Source organism: Catharus ustulatus, chromosome 5 (assembly GCF_009819885.2).
Source record: "Catharus ustulatus isolate bCatUst1 chromosome 5, bCatUst1.pri.v2, whole genome shotgun sequence".
Classification (NCBI taxonomy): domain Eukaryota; kingdom Metazoa; phylum Chordata; class Aves; order Passeriformes; family Turdidae; genus Catharus; species Catharus ustulatus.
Window position 1 is genome coordinate 68,027,951 of NC_046225.1, and position 23,154 is coordinate 68,051,104.

General features: G+C 38.0%; 1 protein-coding gene across 4 annotated transcripts in view; it reads left to right on the plus strand.

The window, feature by feature from the left end:
- ZFYVE28 (zinc finger FYVE-type containing 28) overlaps positions 1-23,154 on the plus strand; it is a 148,396-nt gene that overhangs the window by 19,159 nt on the left and 106,083 nt on the right. The gene's annotated exons all lie outside the window — the stretch shown is intronic.

The following is a 23,154-nucleotide window of genomic DNA, read 5'->3' on the forward strand; positions in this document are numbered from 1 at the left end:
TGAACATCTTAAGTGGAGGTGACTGTGTGTTGACAACTGATTGTGAAATATGTCTGAGCTAGTTCAGCAAGTAACAATACTTTACTCAAATATTCTTGTTGTTTTCTTACTACCTGTACTGTGCAGTTTGAGCTGAAAAGCACTGTTGCCCATCACCAATTGCCTGAATAAATTTCACCACAAAAACTCTCATAACTTGTAAAACTGAAACATTAGAATGTCTAACAAGGGTTTGCTTACATAATTTACATGTTCTGTTTGTTGACATATAAATTGCAAAAATGCTTTCAAGTTGCAACACGTCAGCTTTAACATGGATTTTTACTCATTTTGTTGAAAGTAATTATACATCTTTATAGATGCACTCATGCAAGGAAACTGGTAAACTTTTAGAAACAGCTGAAAATGTAATCTTGAATCACTTTTTTTATCTTGCCATTTAGCATTTTAAGTGCAGATTTTAGCAGACTTCAGGGATGAGTTTTAAAACAAGTATAATGCAGCAGGTAGAAAGAAATCTCAATGTCTCGTTGGTATTTGAATGGCACAAGTCTTTTATTAGGCATTATAAATCAACACAGTGTTTTAAAACAATAACTCACTGAAAATCAGTCAGATGTGTTGGGTAGCTTGTTTATTTATTGGTTTTGTTATTCTTGAAGTGTTTCCAACAACTCAATAAGTGAATCTTTGCTTGAAATGGTTTTTGCTGGTGGTTGGTACATGTAGCAAAGATTGCAGGGAATTTGGTACAAGTTTCTTCTGTTTCCTTTGAAGTTTTCAGATGTTTGTTGTATTTATTGGTGTATTTAAACAGTATTCATTTCCAGGTAAAGAGATTATTATGGGTGAGAACTGAATACGCAGCATAATCTAGCAAATTTTAACCTGTATGCTGACTGCATTGCTTGAACTGTGTACAACAGAATGGGATTATTTAAGGTTTGTAAATGTCTAAACTTCCCATGAAACCGATTTCTACTAGTTTCTCCTGGAATTCTTCATTCTCTTAAATGCTTAGTTGAGCAGCAGATGGAGATAAAGAGTACTCATAAATTCTTTTTTGTAGTTTCTTTTTCTGTGTGTTTCAATAAGCAGCACATTTTTATAGCTGGTTAGGGTGTAGTCTTGATACATGGGCAGTGTTAAAGGCCACCTGTTGATAAGGTCAATCTATGGCAAATGTATATCTGTGCTACTTTCTCATCTTGCCTGGTGACTTTTGTAATTGAATTACAAGAACCAAAACATCAACACTCCACTGCCCTTAATCCTTTAGTTGCAATCCATTTTATTTCTCACTGTTTTTTTTTTTTTTTTAAGAAATAAATTTGAAGTTTGTTTATACCTCCTGAATCTTCAAAGTTTCATTATAGGTCTGACTCAGCCTCCAAACCCAAAAAAATCTTGCCACTATCTACAGGTAGAAATGCAAAATGTCAAAGGATTGAAACTGCACCTTATTTTCTTGTTTTGCAGGGACAGTATGCCTGGGAATTGTCAAGCACACAGACACTGTGAACCATGGAGCAAATGTGATGATAGATGATATTCTCTAGTGGAGGTGACTTGGTCACAGTGAGGTTCATCATGTGAAGTACATGGAGTGTGCTAAACCTCCTGATACTTGATTCTATCCAGTGAATGAACAGACTTTTTTCTCTTGTGTTGTTCAGACAGAACATCTGCTGTTGAAATCTGTGTTTGCTGTTGGTACCTATATGTGGGCAATCCACCTGAAAACGACCTGAAACAATACAGCTTTTATACATAAAATGTGACTATTAGAGTCACCACATACATTTACAATGAGATGTTTATGGGTTGAAAGGATTTGTAGATTCTTTTTAAAGGTGGAGTATGTTCTTCAATATCAAGTCTTTTGTGCATGTGTTTTCTTTAACAAAGTCCTAAATCTGGTTTTGAGCAGAGTTTGAAACGACTGAATTTTTACACGGGTTCAGAAGCCCGAAGTTCTTGAATGCTGGTGTTTGGTTTCACAACAGATTTTGTGTGTTGTAGGCAAGTCACATAAAATCATTAATTGGTGTATGGGTGTGATGATCAGGCACCTTTGAAGGTCGTTTCTAACACCTCAATCAGGATGAGTTGTTTGGACTTGCCTTCTAAAAGTCTGTGCTCAATGTACCTCCAGAAGTTATGATCTACCTTTCCAAAACAGGCACTAGTGAATAGGGGGAAATTCTACCTCTAAATAACACTGATGGGAGCATTTTTCATAGAATAGGTTTCAACAGAAAAAAGTATGTATGTGCTTTGGTGAGATATGTAAGCACATTTTTATTTTTCTTTATACTTTTTGTCTTTGTTCTCTTTGGTATTCTGTGTCCTTTATGAGCAGCACTGGTGCTAACTTCAAGCTGTTGTCAGTGACACACTGCAGTAGTGTGACTGAATGATTAGACCCCAGCATTGCAGGAAGGCACAATCATTCATTTGCAGTAACTATCACCTGCCATTTTCATGTTGTGAAGAGAATCTTTAGCTTTGTTCAGCAGTGGCTTTAGGGCTTGTTTCGGGTTTGCATAGCACAGTTTTGGTAGCGGGGGGCTACAGGGGTGTCTTCTGTGAGAAGCTGCCAGAAGCTTCCTTGGTATCCAGCAGAGCCAATGCCAGCTGGCATTCAGTGAGGATTTAAATACACACCTAACAAATCATAAATTAAATTAGTAGTACAGCATTGTTCTGCAGAGGGTTTTCTGATACACTGTAACTTTTGCAGAAGTTGGGTAGTGGCAGTTTTTTTAACATGGGATTTTGAATCCATTATATGCTGTCTAGCTGTAGTTCATGTAAATCAGAACTGAGAAAGCCATATGTAGAAGTACCAGGTTCTGCTGGACTATAGAGCGAGGTCTGTCCCTTGCAGAGCTGGTCTCTGGTTCTGTAGCAGGTAGTGTTACAGCTCTGTTTGTTATCAACCTCTCAGATTTCTGCTTCTGTACCAAGGACCTTGAGTTCAGTGCTGTGCGTGACCCTGGTCATTTTAGGTAAGCAGAGGTGGCATTACTGCATTGCTGCACTGAATTGAGGAGTGCCTTGTGGGAAGGTAGTTTGTAAGGACAGTGCAGAAGGCTGTTTTCCTCAATGAATTACAGCTGTACTGATTGCTGAGAAGTGGAGACAGCCTTGCCTGTCCAATGAGGATGGGTGTTATAAAAGAGTGGGTTAGCTGGTCATTAGTTACTTGAAGATGGAGCTTGAGAACCAGGGTCTGCTGCAGTTTGGGATGGAGTCTGCTGGCTGTGTGGTTGTGCAAGGGACAGACAAGGTAAGATGGTCTGTGAGGGACAGGCAGGGTTAGGTGGCTGGGTCAGGGACAGGTTGGGGTTAGCCAGTAATGCAGGAGAGAGAAGGAAACTTGCAGAGAGGGGGGGAAAGGAATCAGTGCTGTCTGGAGCTGCCTGAGAGAAGTCCACTGACAGAAGGCATGAGAAGTTTTTAATAAGGGACTGGTAATGATGCCAGTCGTGTCTGTCTCAACGACTGCAGCAGTGCCTGTCTCACTGAGCACAGTCTGGAGCTGGGTCACATCATCCCAGCCAGCTGCCCCTTGGTTTACCTGAGTCCCAGTGGAACAAGCTGAGCACTTGTGTCAACAAGTTCCAATTTAGCACATTTATTGGTTAATGCTCACGTGATTGTTCAGGATAGCGACATGAGTTGGGTGTTCTATGTGGAAGAGTGTTGGAGGGTTTGTTTTTTTTTTTTTCAGATATATTGAGGATTTCTGTTCCTAAGGTAGTTTGGTGCCCTGAGTTCTTTCACATCTATTTAACCTTCTCGTATTTTTCTCTTCCCTGAACCTTGCATCCCCCTAGTGATGTTGTAATTACACTGGAACTGAAGTTGCAGAGCAAAAAGAAGAGGGTGAGGGTTGAGAAAGAAACCAAAAAAGAATGAACAGGAATGTTCCTTAACCTGTTACTGATTTTGAAATTACAAATATGCATTGGAGAAACATGTTAAGTATCTCAGCTATCTTTCACCTGTACTCTGATTATAATAAGAGATTATAGTGTGCTTAAGTCTTAGTCAAAACAAAAAACCCAACCAAAACCCTGTACTATGACTAGAAATGTAGGGATTTCCTTGTAAAATCATATATATATATATTCATAGCCTGTTATTTTTGATGAAATTACTTTTGCAGAGCTGATGGTGTGCATTATTCACAAGGTGCTAATACTGTCAGAGCTCAGCTATGATCTGTGTTAGTTCTTGCTGTTCTGGCTAAATTGTAATAGAAACTTGGATGTGAAAAACTATTATTTGACCACATTTCCACACTACTGTGAATTACAAATATAATTATTTGTTAGTTTACAATGCTGTATTTCATCACAAAGCATTGCATTATTGGAAAAGCAATATTTTCCATGGCCTAAAATTTCACATGGCATTCATGTTGACCTTACCAGAAATCATGTGAAAACAACTGAGAAATGTAATTGCTTCCTCTTCAAAACAGACTAAGCAGAAACAAGAATAAAGCTGCATTTAGAGTGTAAAGCACCATCAGTATTTATCTGAGATGATCAGGGTACATCAATAACATTTTTTAGCTTTTGCTTCAGTGCTAAAAGGCAAGACCTTTTTAGATTGGGATCTTGGGAATCATGGGAGGAATAGTGACCTTCTGCTATTTGGACATATTCCCCTTAAAGAAGGAAAAAGATAAAAATGTGGTAGAACATCTTTTTGATGGAATGCTTGTACTTCTATGAATGCTTCTAAAATGATTCCTGCTGGTGATTAAATTCAGATAGTTGTAAGCACCTCATTAGTGCTGCTTCCCTGTTCTGGGTCATTGCTTGTAGAGTTGTTCTTTGTGGATACTGGCCCCTCTCATGGCAAAAGACAACAAAAATAGTTTCCTAGGAAATTCTGTTCTTTTTTTGTTGAGATTGTCTTATTCCAGGGGAGCAATATCTCTCATGCTGCATCACCCAGTTCTGAGGATTTGGGGTGATCCCTGGCATTATGTGCTTTCCACTGGCAGAGTTGTTTCAGTTCATCTGGGCATCCTTTCACTTTGTTGTTCGGAAATTACCCAAATTAGTGCCTTTCTCTTGTGACTTCCTTGGGTGTATTTCCTTGTGAACTTACATGTGCTTCTGTATACACATATATATATTTTTTATACCCATATGTTGACTGTATAATTAGTGTTTTGTAATTATGTTGTGGTATTTAAGAGTTGTGATGTATGCTTGAGGTTGGACTATCTACTTGGGAGGTTTTTCCACACTTAACTGGGCTGTTGCAGCAGTGGCTTCTTGTTGCTGGCTCTTGGTGGCCCACACCTGCAGCATTTGCTGCCTGGGCTGAAGGAGGTGTCTGGTTGGACACTCATGCACATCACATGCAGGTGTGTGCAGCTCATGTGAGCAGGGTGCGCAAGTGCTTGAGTAAGAACTTTTTATGGATGAAGCTGTCACCAACCAGGACAGAATGATCATTTTTCCTCAGCAATAATAAATTTTTTTTTTTTCTATTCCGAGAAAAGTGTTTCCCATTTTACTTTTCAGGGCCAAGTAATATCAACAGGTTATTGCACATTAAAAAAAATGTCTAGCATGTCTTGTAACAGTGAAGTTGTTCAGCAGACAGTGTTTTACATGGAGTGAATCCTCACCTGTGATGGCCTGGCTCTTGCCCCTGGCAGAGTGTACACTAAACTTTTAAACCCTCTCTTCCCCTACACCCCCTTCTGTTACACATCACTCCACCACACTGCAAATCTGCTCTAAGGAGTCTGGAAAAGAAATGAACAAAGACACAACATGAACATTTCACTGGTGATTGTGGTTTTTAACCTTTTTAGAAAAGCTTTAAAAATAACACATCTGGCAAATACTGAGTTAAAGGAGATGTATGTATTGTTAAGAAGTTTTAATTTCTGCTTATGGAACTCATATTCTCTCGACTGTCAGAGTCTCAATTTGCTGTTGGGAACCAAGGATGGTTCATTAGAAGCAAGACAGAAGAAACCACTTTAGGGTTTATTCATGACTTAAAAGAATGTGGCTTGTGGTGGTGTGTTGGAGGCTTTGAAGTGGTGACTCATATTGTGCATCATCAGTGTCAGGAAAGAGTGCTTTATATAACTTTGGTTTTTGTATCTTGGTGAAAAATTTCAGACAAGTAGACTGCATTTAGAAATGTTGAATGTGATGTTTGAAGAAATATCAAGCTGGAAGTTTGAATGATGCACGAGTAACTTGAATAAGCAGCTTTGCAGCAGGGCAACTGGGAATTTCATGTATTTATTCCAACTTTAGCTGTTATAAGCAATTTATACTTCCATGATTATAATAATTTTGGAACGGTTTAAGTACAAAATGATGGTCTGTGGTATTATTTATATCGGGTTCTGTATTGGACATATCGTGACATTTTCCTTAGCTCTCTGGTTAGCCTGAATAGCATAAAACTTGGTCAGCTGGAGCTGTTTTGGAAATAAGATGATTTTTTGTGTATCATCAATATACTGCATCATCAGAAGGTTTATTTTTTTTTTAATCCATTCTCCCTGTAACTTTTTGTATACTTTCTTTTTATTATTAATTAACAATATAACTAAGATCAAATAAATCTAAAGTATCCAGCCTCAAACCCCCTCCCCCAACCCTGGAGCATTTTGGGAAGATACCTAATACTTTCATACTGTAAGAAAAGTACAACACAACAGAGTAAATGAAAGCAACACTTTTTCGGAGTTTGGAAGCTGTGTCTGTTGCATGTGCTCAGGAAGTTAATAAAAAAAATTTTATCCAGTTTCAAGGAGATGTAGGGTGGTAGGGCAGGAGTTTATGGCCTGAATGGTAATTTATAGACAGTGGTATAATATTTATACCTGTATTTTCCCAAGTTTTTGCTCATCTACAGTTAATATGATTTTATAAGGACTTGCAGAAGAAATTTCTAAAATAAATATGGATTTCATTGTAGCTGTAATATGATTTAAATCTGTTTGAAGAAGTCAGATACTTTGACTATTTCCTGTGGTTGTTGGAGTATTTTTCTGACTTTCCACCTTTACTCTTAGGAGCATTTGATTCTGATATTTGGGAGAAGATGATGTGGGGAATTATCTCATGCTTTTTACATTTTAGATCTCAAAGTGATCTCTGTGTCTTCTTCTGGTTTTGGCTTCCATGTCACCAATTGAAGCCTTTGCTGCCTTAGCATTCAGAGGATTAAAAAATTATTATTCATATCAACCGTTTATAAATGTAAGTTTTTTAAAATGAAAGTTTATTTTTCCAGACAAATTAATATATTAAACCCTTTAATTTTAAAAGATGAGCCTGCAGTAGAAATAAAGAGGAGTATAAAATACCTGTAGTTCCATGATCTTTTTCAGTATTGATGTTAGCCTGCTGTTAATGTTTTTGTGCAAGCTTCAAGAAGGAATGAAGTAATTTTTATTCTTCGTTTTCCTTAATGGTCTGATTTAGTAAGCTCTGCTTATTAGGTAGGAGAGAAGTCTGCAGTCTTTTTGGAAAATTCTATTTTGTGTATTGAGACTTGAGTTTGGAGTACAAATGTATGCAATTAGATTTGAAGAACTGAATCCCCTTTCTTGTGCTTTCTTGATGTACTTCAGAGAAATTAAGTTTTAAATTGTATCTTATTGATTAAAGCCATGCAGTATCTCTTTGAAAGGCTTTCATAACTCTAGGTGAAGATGAACTAATCTCCAGTGGAAAACTGAAATGGAGGGACAGGGCTTGCTGAGGCTGAGCTGAGATTGTAACCTGCATCCCTTACCTCAGCCTGGCACTGTAGTTACTGTTCTACCTTCACTGATGTCTCAGCTCCTCTCTGGGTTGACTGATGAAAGAACTTTCTTTGGCTAAAATTTTGTGTGTTGCTCAATAAGAAAAGCTGTTTTTCTTGGAATTTCTTGTTCAAATCTCGTGGTGAGTACTGTGAGGAACATTAGACTTTTTGTGGAACATAGACACTGTAATTAGTTATAGAAATCTCTTTGCAATAATGTTTTACTGTATGATCTTTTACATTATGTCTGAGCCCATTTTTATGGTTATCTTTTTAATGCAGTGTTTTGAGTATTGGATAAGAGATTAGTAACAAAAATTGACCCTCCTTTTAGGAAGAAGGTTGGTGAAATTTGGTAGATTCAAATTTTTTTTAAGGCCTTGACATTGCTATGACAATAGGAATAAAGACAAATAGAAATATGGTTCCATTGCAAGTATTCAATAAAACAGCATTCTGTGTGATTCTGAGACAATATACAGAATGGCTTGAAAGTCCTTTTTTTGCCCCTTGTTTTCCTGAAAAATATACTGGTCACTTGTATGAAGAAATGTGAAGATTTCTGAATGCTTGCTTGTAACTTTGCTTTTGTTTATGAATAACTGTGAGGGGATCTGAAAAGCAAACTGCTGGTCCAGTGAATAGGTGAGGAGATTAAAAATTATTGTGAAAATCCAGGTATATTAATGTTACATGTCTGACTACCCTTTAAAGATCAGATTCTCCAATGTGACTGCTAATCTTGATATGAAATAAAGACTTTTTAAAGATGTCAGATATTTACTGTAAATAGTAAAGGTTTCCTGAATTATCTCTCCTGAAAACCTTTGCTTGATGTGTTAAGGCTTACATTTTTATTGATTTTTTTTTTATCAATTAAACATAGTTCTCTAAAGTATTGAGGAATTAATTTGGATTGTGATATATGTTGGTTTTTTTTCTAATTTTGTGACAAAAAATTTCTGCTAGCTATTGTTTAAAGGGTTTAAATTTAATAGAAACTTCTGTAAGAAAACTGGAATGTTTAACAGAAACAAGACCCTGAAAGTGAACCTTGTAATGTGGTTTTGGTAAAGTCCAAATGGCCAAGACAGGCTTTTCCTTGCAGATACAGTGTGACTGTGAAAGTTCCAGAATATTGTAAATGTTACTGTGAATATTACAGCTTCACAGTAGCTTCTGTGCTTTTTAAAAGTACACAGTTACAGTAAGTTGTCATAAAATCATCATAGCCGGCAATAAGATCGAGATGTTTATGGAGCAATTTGCTTGTCTCTTGGCTTTCCCAGAGGTAGATATTAACATGCCAAACTTGATCTTTCACAGTTCAGAATTATGACTGACTAGAACTGCTTGTAATTGTGTTACATTTCAAGATTTTTCTTTGTGAGAAAATGTTTGGTTTTTTTTCTTTCCCACTAGCTTTAACATAACTTTAGACCTTTTATTTTTGAGGGGTGAGGAATATTGTTTACATGAGTGATACTCGTTGAAAGATGTTTATTTGTAACCTTGCTCTGGAGAGTTGTGGTAAATTGAAAACATCACTATTGTAATAGAAATATTCCTGAAATTTCCTTAGTGCTGGCAGATAGTGTGGTAAGTACTCTATAGGGTAAGGCAGTCTTTTCGAACAGTGTAATTTTTCTAATGATAAAATGATTTTGTCTTCTGGATTTTTCTGTATGTGGTTCCTGATAGTACATAGCTTCTTGTACTCACCTTTAAAGGAACTAGTGGTGTTCTTATCTGCAAAGCTCTATCTGCAGTTTAGCCCTGAAGGCATTTTAAAAATAAACTTGGCACACTACACCCAGCTATAAAGAGGAAATTTCGCTGTATTAAAAACTCTACTTGTCTTACAGCTTTTTTTAGTTTTACTCTTCTGTTTGTTTAACAGTTCAAGTCACTGAAAAGATGCAGTTAAAGGTTACTTGATACCTAAATGTAGGTGAAATGCTGGGGAGAGCCTGTTTTGCCAGAGAATGTGGTGCTGACACTCCTGCCCTGAGCCCTGCGCTGCTGGGAGAGGCATCAGAGGAGGCTCCTTCCCATCCCCGAGTCTGGCTGGCTCAGGGAGGATGCAGGATTTGCTGGTAGCTTTTGCAGGTGTGAGTGCCAATAACAAAGAGGTGACAGGCAGCTGTGCCACCTTCAAAGATCTGGAGCTCAGATTTGGGAGATGTCTCCAAGTGTAGCTGTGATGACACTGTGCTGGGTGGGAATGCTGGGGATGAACCAGAAAGGAGGATGATGTCCTTGCTTTTGTTGTGTGTTCCCTGTAGCTTTCTCTGTCCTGGGTAGAGAATGAGTGCATAAACTCAATAAACTAAAAAAACCTTCTTGAGCATTTTAGTTCGAGTTCAACATGTGTCCAGTACATTGCAGTGTTTTCCTACCTTAGTTCTTGCCTGCAATGTTTCTTGATCTTTTGTTGGATAGTCCTACCATCCATCCTGGTATTTCCCCAGTTCTCTTGGCTGTGCCATTTCAGACCTTGCATAGACTTTGCTTCTAATGTGTGTCCTTTTTTTCCAAAAGATGTTGACTTTGGAACAGTATTATATGATGTTCTTGTACACATTGAGCAGACTGCTGCCATACTTGTTTCTTAATTTATTCACCATTAGTTTCATTGGCTGCTTCAAATCTATTTTTTTTTCATTTTCTGTTTAGATTCGTGTGGTCAGTGTAGACACCTGGGTTGCTTACTGTGACCACGTATACTTAAACAGAGTTGCTTTCCACTGTCTCCCTCTTCCCTAATATATCAGGTGCATAAGTTATTTTCTTCATTTTCTTTGTTTTCCTGCCTGAGCCACCTACCCCACCTAATTCCAGCATATATAGGAGGTTTTGTTTAATATTGAAAGGTCAGCTCTGCAGTTGGACAGTAATACCCAGCTTGTGTTCTTTGCTTTCCTCCCTGCTGCTCCCTGACAAGAACTCCTTGTTGGTTTTTTTTCTCCTGCAGTGTAATCATAAAAACCTTGGCTGTAGCTAAACTGCTTCTGGGATTAATTAGCATGCTAGGCATATCCTGTTCCCCAGTTTATATGTGAGAATGCTGAAACTCTTTCTCCCTCCCAATATTCAGAAAGTTCATATCAATGCACTGCAGTGTTGAGGTGGATGGTAAGTCAGGAGAGAAAAGGACATCCCGGAGAGGTGAGAGATGAGAACACATACTGTTGGCTGGGAGAGGGAATTTATTCCATGTTTTCATAACCAGAGTTATGAAACATCACCTGGGTGAAGCTCAGGGCAAGGGGAATGCTGCAGCTGCTGGCAGATCTCTGGAGTCAGAGCAGACCTAGCTTGTTTTGCTTATTTCCTTTTCCTTAAACAAATAAACATAAAACACTTGTGGAGCCCAGGTGTCTGAGTAGGAACTTTATTGTAGCCTTTTTCATCTTCCCAAGTCTAGATACAAATATTTATGAAGTTTTGTGTTTGTGTTTGTTTTTTTCCTTTGGAACAGTAAGATTCTGAAGCATCTTGTATCATACTGGTAATACTGGTTTTCAGATATCACCATAATATAGTTCATAGAAGCCACACTCAAAGTAATTTTGTTTAATGCTGTTTCAAAAGAACCACACAGCCTGCTTTGCAGTTCTACCAATATGTTGATTTGTACCAAGTTTTGGAGGCTCAGGATGATGATAGATGGTGATAGTTAATCATAGTGTTTCATGCATGGACAAGATTTTAGGTCTTCTGATGGATAAATACAGAAGTCATGAGTTCCCATCAGCATTTTACTCATCAAGTCTAAACCTAAAGGTAACAAAGCACAGCAGCTGAGCATGAGCTCTGTGTGTACATTGCAGACCACTGATCCCCCAAGTGTCCTTATCCCTGGTGCCACACCTGTATTTTTACATGAGAAATATTTCTTTGTGGTTTATATTTACTCACTCAGCCACTCCTTCCACCAGTCCCTGAAAATCTAATACAGAATTTCTGAAACCAACAAAATGGGCTGGAGAAAGAGTCCCCTTCTAATCCTTTTTCTAATCTTGGATGAGTTATTATTTGTGAAATGCACTAGTTTTGTGGAGATTAATATTTCAGTTATGTTGCTGTAATGTGCTGTTTGAATAGTCTAATTGCAGCTTTCTAAAGCAATTTGTAAAGTCATGTTTCTTGTTATTTTAGAGCTAAATTTAAAAAATGTCATAACTTGTACATTGTACGTACAGTTAGAGTATGACACTGTATGTAGCTGCCACTGGAGGAATATGTACCACTTAAATCTTACTGTACTTCTACCATCAATTCTGCCATTTTTTAAAGAGCGTTTTAGCTTGTGTTTTCTCTGAGCAGGATTGAAGGCTACCTGTTGTGACTTCAGTTCTTTCTCAGCATTGGGTCGACCTGGTTCCTAGAACAACTGAAGTTAAAAAATAGATTAGGTGCAAACCTGTGAAGAATAATGGAAAAAATTAGTTTGTCAATATCTGCTATATTAGAGGGAAAACCATGGATGCTATTTTTATTTTCACTGTGACACTTCAAGGCTGTGTTGTTTCCCATGGCACTCTAAGACAAATAATTTGACTTGAAGGTGAATGATGTTCAGAGAGTTATTCTCCAGGACATCATTGCATGGCAGCTACAAGTTAAATTAGATTATTCTTGTATTTAATGTGAAATCACTCCTGTGTCCCTCTGATTATCTAGTAATTCTAATTTTCTTCAAGCTGTCAGTAAGCTTAGATAAGCCTCTCATTTTATTTTTTAAATGATGCAAGTAAAATTTAGCTAGTTTTCATTTACTCAAGTATCCAGACAAAAGTGAGTATGAAATTTTCAATCACAAACTTTCATGATGAAAGTAAAACCAAGGAAATATGTTCAGAACAACAATGGAGCAGCCTTTTAAGTATCACGTAATCTTAAAATAAAAGGTAACAAAAAAGAGCAACAAAAGTTGGTGGGCTTGTTTGATTTTTTTGAAGGATGATGCTTGACTTGTTCTAGACTGGCGGGGAAGGTAATTACTGCATACAGGTTCCTTCTGAGCATGCTGCCTGTCACTAGGCATTTGCATTTTGGAAGCACCAGTTTGAAAACCTCGCTTCACCCTATTACTGCAGCACGGACAAGTAATGGGACAGGGCTGTGTCAGTGCCTGGAGAGTACCAGGAAGTAAATAGGAAGTCAGGATGTGTGAAAAGTGCTTTATTGTATGGTTCTGGTAATTAAAATTGCCAGACTTGTTCACTGCACTTGTCAACACCCCAGCCTTGCAGGGGTCTCCTTCAGCTCCTCACTCTGCTCTTCCCAGAGTCAGCTTCTTCCACAGACTCAGGTTTGAAGACTTGCTGTGTCCTGCACTTGGAATATCAGGGTCCTGCTCCTACTTTGCTCTGCTGTTTGGCAGGGCTGTACCCCTGTTCTCGCTGACCCTGTGTGGTGCCAGCCAGACCTGCAGCGTGGGGCAGGCTCACCTGGACTGTGGCAGCTCCCAGGAATCCCAGTGACCCCGAGCCTTCCCTGTGCATCACCCCTTGGCTGTTGTGCAGCCTAATATATGATATCATGCATAAAACCAGAAGGTAGCTGAAGATTGTGTGACTTACTATTTTTTTTCCTTGACTTCAGTCCTGCATGATTTGGTAGTGTTTTGGAAGAAGGGAGAAAAAGGAAAAACGTAGGTAAATCTATTATACAGAAGAAAAAGTGTGTAGATGAATGCTTCTGAGTGACTCAAAACATGGGACTGCATGTTTAGGTGAAATTTTTTTGGATTTATTTTGTAGCTCAAGAATTCATGCTTTTAAGATTATTTTAAAGCAACATGTTCAAACCTGTGTTACTTGTTGCTCATTGCTAGAAAAACCCTTTTGAATTTTTTTGATCTTCAAAGAGTTGATATTTTTATTCTTTTCTTGAAACATTCTGACATTCTTTTAAGTAATAAAACAAGACTGGTTTTCTTGTTTGTTCATTTTTATCTTTCTGCTTTCACCAGGAGTTAAGCATCTTTTAGAATTTTCTTTTAGAGTTCCACTCTCAGAATTGCCAATACCTTTCTTTCACCTCTTTGGACCTTTGCTTATCTCCCTTTGACCTTATAAGCCTTTTTCACTCTATTTTTTCTGTAGTTTTGGTTGTTGCAATTTTTATTCGTGTTTCCTTAAGAGCAAAACAAACCTCCAGAAGACAGTTGAAATCTATGGGAAGGCTAGGGACACGAATCTAATGAACAAAAGCTTCCTAAGTCTAATTTGTAGTGTTCTTTTTTCTTCTACTGTTCTGCTTCCTCTATTTTCTCCTGTGTATTTTCATAGTAAAGTCCTCAGAGGGGGATTTGTTTAGTTTTGCAGAGCAATGAAGCCTTCCCTGTGTTTAAAATCTAATGTAATTTTAAAAGACACAAACAACTTCATCAGTAAAATAGTAATAAGCTGTAATACATTGATATGGGCAAGTTAAGCTGTGCCTCTCATTTCTTTGGTTAGCTTCAAGGAGCAACTGCTGCATGCTTATCACAAGCTTTGATTTCTTTGATTTAATGTTAAAAGCAGTTCTTGCTTTGCAGCTGTTCAGGACTGCCTGATTTTGCTGGGCTGGAACTTTGGGGAGTGCTTGGCATCCTGCCTGGTTTTCAGCAGCTTGTCAGGGACAGATGTTGTGCTGTCTCCTTCTGAGTATTTTAAAGCTGCTCAAGTGAATTCTTCAGACAGCACTTATAAATCCACATGGAGGCTTTTGAAGGCCAATAATTTAAACTGTAAGGCTAAAAATTTAAAAGCTCAAATGGCATATTTGACATGCTCTTCAGTGAGAACATGCACCAAAAAAAAATCAGTGTCAGCATTTGCTAGTTTAAAAGTACATTTAGAAAAAACTCAAATTCTAGTAAACTCCTGTAATTATTATCTGGTAATTTTGTAAGAATATGAGACAGGAGAATATTTAACTCTTCAGTGAGGAACATGTATCTTACATCACAGAGTAGAGCAACAGTATTGAATATGATTGTTTTGAACCTGCAAGTGATTGTTGTATGTTCTCTGTGCCTAGTCCACTTAATTCCAGATTCATGTAAATACTTGACTAAGTAAAATTATTTGCATGTCCATAACTACTAGGAGGATTTTGGAATATAAATCAAGTCTGACAGTGATGTCAGTCATAAAAATTGTCACTATTTCATGTAATTATAACTTTGGAAATACAAGTCTAGAGTATAATTGTTTAAAATTATGCTCAGGTCTATTGTTCTATACCATACTGGCATAATTTCAGATCAGTAGTAAGAACTCATGGTTATTACTGGACTAAAGGAAATTCCAAATCCGACAGCATGTTTTGTTTTGTTGTGTTTATTTTTAACTTTGATATAAGGACACTAAAGATCCTAAATTTCTTCCTAACCTTTTACTACTCTAGAGAAACTGTTGTGTGAGAGAAGGGATAAGATGTGTAAGTAGGAATTTGAAACAGTTGGTGACTTAAAGAATGGGAAATTTCACTTGAATAAATTAGTACTAATATTGGCTAGAAATACTCTCCTGTTTTATCTCTCATCCTTCTATTTTACTTTAATAACATTTACCATCCTGATACACCTCCTTTATTCTGGGGGTGGTGGAGTGTCAGCCACTAAAGTAAGTCTCTTGTCAAGATTGAAAAAGGACCAGAGGGTTGAAGCGAATGTAAGTGCAGAGGCTCCAAGAGAATAGAAAATACTTTCATCAGAAGTTAAGTTTGGTTTTGGTTTTTTCCACTTCTTATGCTGCTCGAATGCATCATATTTTCTGCAGTCACCCCTTTCTCTTATATATTTTTCTGCGAAAAAAGGTATAGAAGTTTTGTGTAAGTGTGCTTTGTGTTCTTTAGTGTCTGCTGAGGCTGTAAGAAAAGAAGCTAGAAGACGTCTTAACCATTTTTTATTTAGGTTTTTTTCTTGTGAATAGGCGTGAAGGATGATCCTGAATTTGAACTAAACTGAGTAATATGAATTTGTGTTGTCTGTGATCCCTTTAAAGGGAATTTAAAGGTGTTTGGGCTTTTTAAAATGCATTTATCCTCACATCAGTTTTCTTAGTGGGCTTTTATTGCCACTGTTGTCCATGAAGAACTGATTTATAAAGCAGCACAGTATTTTTGCCTGCCTCATTGTGAGTTCTGGCACAGTGCATTGAAATGCAAGGTTAAACATACTAAGGGGTGATCTGGAAGTTCAGCAGCAACTTATGCAGAGGCCACAGGATATAGTAGCCTGCAAACCAAATAAGCTGTTAATCACCTGCTTGTACTGAAATAACCTCTTTCTGTATGACCATACTTCATTTGTTCCTGTTGCAATATAACCAAGACTTAGGTCAGTATTCTCAAATACTGAATGCTAAATACCTTGAAAATAAGCTGCAGATAGTTTTGTAATTGGAGTATGGTAGTAATGGTATTGATGCATGAAGGGAAAGTAAATCTTGCTTCCTAAATCATAACTTTTTTTAATCTATGGTAACGTGAATAAATTTATTCAGTTAACATGTTCCTCTTAGATATGCCCAGGGATCTGTACATGGAGCTGAGGAGGGAGATGTGAAATTTTTCATCCTTTTGTTTGCTAGATTTGCTGATGTTTTATGTGGGTTTTGTTTGTATTTTTGTTGGTTTTATTTTCGTGTCCTTTTGGGGTTTTTGTTTTGTTTTGTTCTTTATGCATGTGATGTTCTTGTGGGAGTCACAGGATACTCAGTGGGTGTGAAGGGGAGCTTGGCACTCCCCCTACCCCAGAACTGGGTGAGGTAACATGGGGGTGCTCAACCTCCTATGGCAGCTGTGACAGAATGTGCAATAGATCTGTTTTCTTTCACTTCTTAAAGTTTTTTTGTTTTCTCTGTAGAACCATATGGAATTTACACAGCTCTTATCTTTGTATATGCCAGCCTAGCTCTGGGGCTTTGCTGTCACTTTTCTGAAGATTTTTCTTTTCTACTGTAACCTTTGTAGTACCTTTGGAGTTTGTAAACATGCAGTGTTAGGATGATGACCAGTTGTTACAGACTACAGTGTCTATCTTCATCTCTTCCAGGTTTCTATCTTCATCTCTTCCAGATATTTAAACATACAACTGAAATTTGAATTGTCTATTCTAATTTATACATAAGAAAGTTACAAATCTAATTTATGCATGAGAAAGTTGCAAATCTGAGTTCATCAGTTTTGAGTCATCCTTCAGTCATTTCCTGATTTCCCTGAAGAAATCCCTTTCCCTTGCGTACTTCTTTCTGCCTTCAGACTTGTACAATTGCAAACGATGTTTTGCACAGTGAGATGTATTAATGCAGCAGTACATTTTCTTTTCCAAGTGTAATCCGTGTTGAATAATGAAAAGCACGCTGATCTCATTTGTGATAGATGTAGTGTTAGCAAGAGATCATTTCTTCTTCTGTCCTTGATGAAAATTAGGCTGTCAAAGATGCTGGTTGTCCATGTGTTAGCAGATGGGTTTCCTTGGTGCTAAATGTCACCAAGTTTTATTATGGCAATGGCTCAAGGAGGAGCTGGTGGGGAATAGGTTGTCATTAGCTAAGCAGAATTTAACAAAGAAAAAGCATTCTGACAGAGTTTATTTAGAATGATGTCCTATCATCTTACAGTTTGTCTTCTTCAGGGTTTCACAGTTCTGTGGAAGAAAACAAAAGATGCAAAGGTGCATTATACAAAGCAGGAGCCTCTGCTTGTTCATCATCTTTGGTGTCCATCGTAATGAAACCTGCCTAAAGTGGGTTAGTTTATGTAGCATGTCAGTTTGCATTGAGAAATTCTCTTCCAAAGCCACTTTTAATTAAAAGTCCTGGGAATTAGCTATATGGCAGCTGATTGCAAAATTTGAATGTGTCGTGGTTTAACTTGAATATTAACAATAGACAGTGTGATTGATTTGAAATTTGAATCTCTTTCGAATTTGTAGTAAAACGTTCATTACTTCTGATCTTAGATGGTGCCTAAAGTCTTCCAAGTTTTGCTTTTAATTTTTTTGAATTAACTTATGGGGACAGTCACAATAAGGTGATTCTTTAAAATATATGCAAAACTCTGAATTTTTAGAGATGGTTGATTCTCTGCATTCCTTCTCTCCTGAAGCAAGCATTAACACATGACTTCAGTACTGAATACAAGTTGAGAGTATCTGCTATTCAACAGGTCCTTAGAGACAGTAACTGCATTCAGGGTAATTGAATGTGAATAACAAAATGGTTTTGAGTAACCTGTGCTTAACCAAGTAAGACTAACTGTATATCAGACTGTAAAATATTTACGTCCTCCAGCCAAGAAATGCTTGTGCAAACTGTTTTTCAGCATTTTGAGTGCAGCACCAACAAGCACCAGGGCAACCAGATTAATATGCATTTAGGGTACCTTTGCTGCCCAAAGAAAAAGCATTAAATTTTTTGGAAAAAAAAAAAAAGGAAAATTGAAAAAAAGCATACGTTGTCTTCCTCTTCTGCTTTCTGCCTAGTAATACTGATGTATCTTATGATGAATTTGCTGTGTGGTTCTGTGGGGCTTCTTTAAAGCTAACCAAGCAACAACTCCTCCAACAAAACAAACCACATGTGTTGCAAGTCACAGATCATTCCTGTGAGCCTTTTGGTCTCATGCCTGCCTTTGCTTTTCATGGTCCTCTGGTCTATGGTGGGCAGGATATGAAGTGACTTCAAGAATCTGTCACTGGCTTCCAACTAAGAAAGTTATGCATAATGAACATGTTAAAAAGTGTCTGAAAGTGCCTGTAAAGATAGGATGACCCTTTTAAAGGTCCCCATCCTGTTCTTTTGTCTTTCAGGATATTAATGGCAAGTAATTTTGTAACCAGGGTCCTGGGACTGAAGAAAAAGTCTTACAGTTGGAATTTCAGAGAAATCTAGTAATAAGGCTATCTTGGGTCTGGCTAGGTTTTTCTGTTTGCATTGCAGTTGTGGGGCTGTATCTCACTTGTGGCTAAAACAGCACTGGCCACGAGGCTGTGAGGAGACACAGTGTCCTAGTTTGGAGGACAGGTGTCTGCTCAGAAAGGCAGGATCCTCTCTTTGAAATGTAGAATGTAAACCCCCTCCCTCCAAATTATTATAATTTTGAAATCAAGCAGCTCTCAGGCAAAGATATGGGAATTAGGAATAACAGTTCTTTACTAGGGAAATTAAAATAGAAATACAGTACTACAAAGAAACAAACTCCAAACCCTGACAGAGTCAGAGTACAACCTGACACCCGTCAGGCAGGGTGTTGGTAGCAGTCCCATTAAATGGTGGCTGCATCCTCCTGCAGTGACAGATGTGGCTCAGTTGGAGCAGTGCTCCTGTACAAGGTGCAGTTTCCCTCCGGAGGTCCAGTGGTGATGTGGAGAAATCCGGTTTTCCTCTGGAGTCCAGTGGAGAAAGGGGCTCCCTTAGTGTCCCAAAACCTCTGTTTTTATCTTGGTAAGAAATGTTGGGCCCTTCCCCCTGGCTGGAGCAACTTCCAATGGGATGCAGTAATTTTATCAGTCACGCAGTGGGACTCAATGGGCCATTAGCAGAAAATGACTGGCTGGAGGAAGGATGGGTTGTGAAAAGATAAAGAACAATGCCCTGCCAGGTTTCAATGGATGGCCCATTAGCAGAATATCTGCCATAGAGATAAGGATCACTGCCCCCACCCTCAACAGATGGTGATAGAATAGATACCTTTTATCACATCCTGTAATGTAACCCCAGACACATCTAGGGCAACTGACCTCAAGTGACCAAAGGGATGTTATATCCCATGCCCATGAACACTCAGGGAAAAGAGGAGCAAGGAATGTTTCTACCTCTCATGCTTGTCTTCACAGTCAAGTGTTAGCTGTGCTGAGGCTCCTCTTCCTAGGAAAGCTGCTGGACCTCTCTTCAGAGTAGTGAATGAATTCCTTTGTGCTGTTATTGAACTGTCGTCATCTTAATCTATGGGTCTTTTTACCTTTTTTCTTTTTCACTTGATCCTGTGGGAGAGGGCAGTGGGTTAATGCCAGCTGGGTTCAGCAGCTGTCTGGAATCAACTAATTTCAAATTTGCTGGATAACTGGCACAGAAAATTGAGGATGAATGGGAGGCCAGACATGTTCTATGAAGTAAGATGTAGTCTGCTGCTCAGAGGCAGGACTTTACCAGCAGTTTGAAGATAAAGGATGTTTAAGCATGCTTAAGGGGTTTGGTATAGCTGGTTAGGATGCATGGGATTAAAACCAGTATGGGTGATCAGTTGTTTCATGCTCCCCAGATGTAGCCCTGATCAGGTGGTGGTGTTGAAGGTGTAAGACGGACTTTTAAACTAAGTTCTCTGGAAAGAAAAAAAATCCAAGTGAGGCTTGTTTGTTTGGTTTCAGTTTGTTTTGGTGTCTTCAGAGGAAGTTGATGCTAGTGGTATCTGCTGTTGCTTTTTGAAAGGGTTGATGTAGTGAGCAGATGTCACTTGGTGGCTGTCACTGTTTTGTGCTCAGCTGAAGGAGTAAACAAACTATTGGAGAGACTATGCTTGAGGATTTGGAGTTTATTTCTTTAGAATGTGGTGTCTTTGTAATCTCTGTTTACAGAGTGAGAGTTACAGAATGGTGGAAGGTTGCTGTATTGACTTGTCAGTGTAGGGGATTATTAATTACAGACTATGTCTTGTGAGCAAATTGATATAATCTGACTGTAGAGTTCTTTTTCTGCATGGGTAAGCAAATGCATTAAGCTGTAAACAGATGTATCAGACCTTCTACTTTAATATGGGAAAAAAGAAAAGTTAAAGTTGGTGAGCAGGTTCAACAGTAAATAAAATTACTAGGTCATCAAATAAATGTTTAATGCAGAATGCAGTTAGTCTTCATTCAGTATCTTAACACCTGAGATGAATAGGATACTTTATGCATTTTAGTGTTCTGTTCCAATTCCCTTTAAAATGAACCAGATGCAGCTTCATCGGTTTTTACTTGGGAGACTTGTATCATATTACTGCATGTCAGCATAATTAGAAATACTTAGTGATGTTAAAATTGTATGTTTACAAGGTGTAAATGCAGTTCTATAACCATGAAGTCCAGGAATTAAATAACTGAAATTAATCTGGCAGAAGCAAAGTCAAGGAATTACTGGAAGTGAGAAAAGGAAGTCTGAAATAAATTTGTTTAGTTTAGTTTTAAACCTCTGTTACTGGTTGGCAAACAGGGCAGTTACAAGGCTCTGAGCTGTGGGAAGGGCTGAGAATCACACAGAACTGGTCTCATCAGATGAGTCCATAGTAGCTAAATAACACCATGAACATTATTCATCTGTTTCAGCTGTTTACTATCAATACCTTTTACATACTGATGAAAAAAAATTTACAATCTGTAATCTCTGGCAGATTTATTAATGCTGTAATTATTTTTTTTTTCAAGGTGTGGTATAATGAGAGCACCTTAGGGTACTGAGAATATTAATAACCAACCCTGAAAAATAGCTTAGATTGTCCAGTAGATTGTCCCATCTGCTCTTTGTCTTTCAGAATGGTATTTATGCCGTCAATCAGCATTGGTTCTCTCTCTCTTGAAGAGTTCTGCCTGAGACTCCATGGTGACCTGCTTTGAGAGACCACATCTTCAGATTTATATTTCAGTTCAGAATGAGTTTTACAAAATGTCATGTCTGGGAATTTGGATGTTGTACTCTAAGCTGAAAGCCTTTGAAATGCACAGTAAATACCTAAACTCTTTTTGACACCTTGGGAAGGTAATAGCAGCAAGTCAGGAAGCGATACAAGGAAGCTTTAGTTTGCTCATGTAATTAGTGTGAGAAAAAACTTAGATGTAAGAATTAAGATAATGTGGGAATCAGTGGCAATGCATGTGAAAAATTTTAGCTTTGAGAGCACAGTCCATCTGAAAAATGTTAAGGGAACCTTGGTGTTTAATGATCCGTCAATAAATGTGGTCACTTCTGTCAAAATGCAGCAATCTTGGTTTTCGTTCTACCTGTTTTTTTCTCTTCCCCTCTCAGATATTGTTTCAGCTTACTGGGGAAAAAAGGGTTTCTCCAAACTACATGCATCTGTTTTAAAAATATTTTTATTACTTTGTGGTTTATTGTAAAGAGGTCAAAATAAGGAGATGCTATTTGTTGCATATTTTTAACTTGAAAGGTTTTATCTTTTGAAGTAGTTACAAATTGCATGTTACAGCTTGGCTCCTTTAGTGTGTTCCCAAGGAAAAAAGCTGAATTGCTGCTCCTGTGTTCAGCTGTAATGGAGTGTGCATTAAACTCTGCCTCAACCCCTGTGCTATTCTGAGCTTCTGTATGCAGACGAGCACTGAGTTCAGCCAGGCACACCAGCAAAGCCTTGATGTCCTGGAGATGTCTGATGGGATGAAATCTCACACCTTGCAGTTGCAGTTTTAATAAATGTCAGGAAAAAAAAAACCAAACAACCTTGTAACAAGTTTGGGGAGGTTTTCAGGGAAATAGTTGAGCTGGTGTAGTGTATGGTCTTCAATCTGGCTCCCATAAACAGGGCAAAGAACAAATCTTGCCAATACAACAAACTTTTATTGCAGGAATTGGCAAAGGCTGGAATATCAGTTCTGTGTTAAAATCACGGTTTTTAAATCCCTCCTGACTCCACTTCCAGCCTGGAGCCCCACTAGGTGTACAGCCAGAACTGAGGAACTTTTTTGTAGTAGGGCTTTAGTGGCTGTGGTTGAACTGTGCCCTTGGGTTGCCTCAAGTCCCACAGCAAATGAGTAAGCTGTGTTCACAGGCCAGGAAAGCTCACTCCCGAGGTGGTTAAATGAGTTGATTTGAATCTGGGAATAGGAGTTTTTTTCCCAGATATTCTGGAGTGCTTCTGTGGTTGGCTGTATGTTTCTGTTACTTTTAACACGAGATTTTATGTTTAATAGCATTTTGCTAATTTTTGTTAGACAGGAATTGGTTTTGATTGCTGAGTGTTACTTGTATGAGCTTTTAGGAGGAGAACTTAACTGCTGCAAAAATACCCCATGGAAGTATTGAATTACAAGATTTGATTTTTTTTTTTTTTTTCATAGGTCAAATGCCTATTATCCTGAAGTCGGGTAATTACATTGTGTTTTCAGTACTCCATGTACCTGGCAGTGGTTATGTCATAGGTAAAAGCAAGCTAGTGATGACTCTTGTGATAGGAGATAAGTATGTGAATTTCCACACTGTGTTCTATTATCAAAATACTTTGTTATTTAACATCTAACATACTTAATTTTGTACTCAGTTTTTATAGAGGTTGTTCTTCCTAGGGGCTACTGTTTTGTATGTGCTTCAACTGTTGCACTTGAATGTGGAATATTCTGAGTTTAGGATAGCTTGA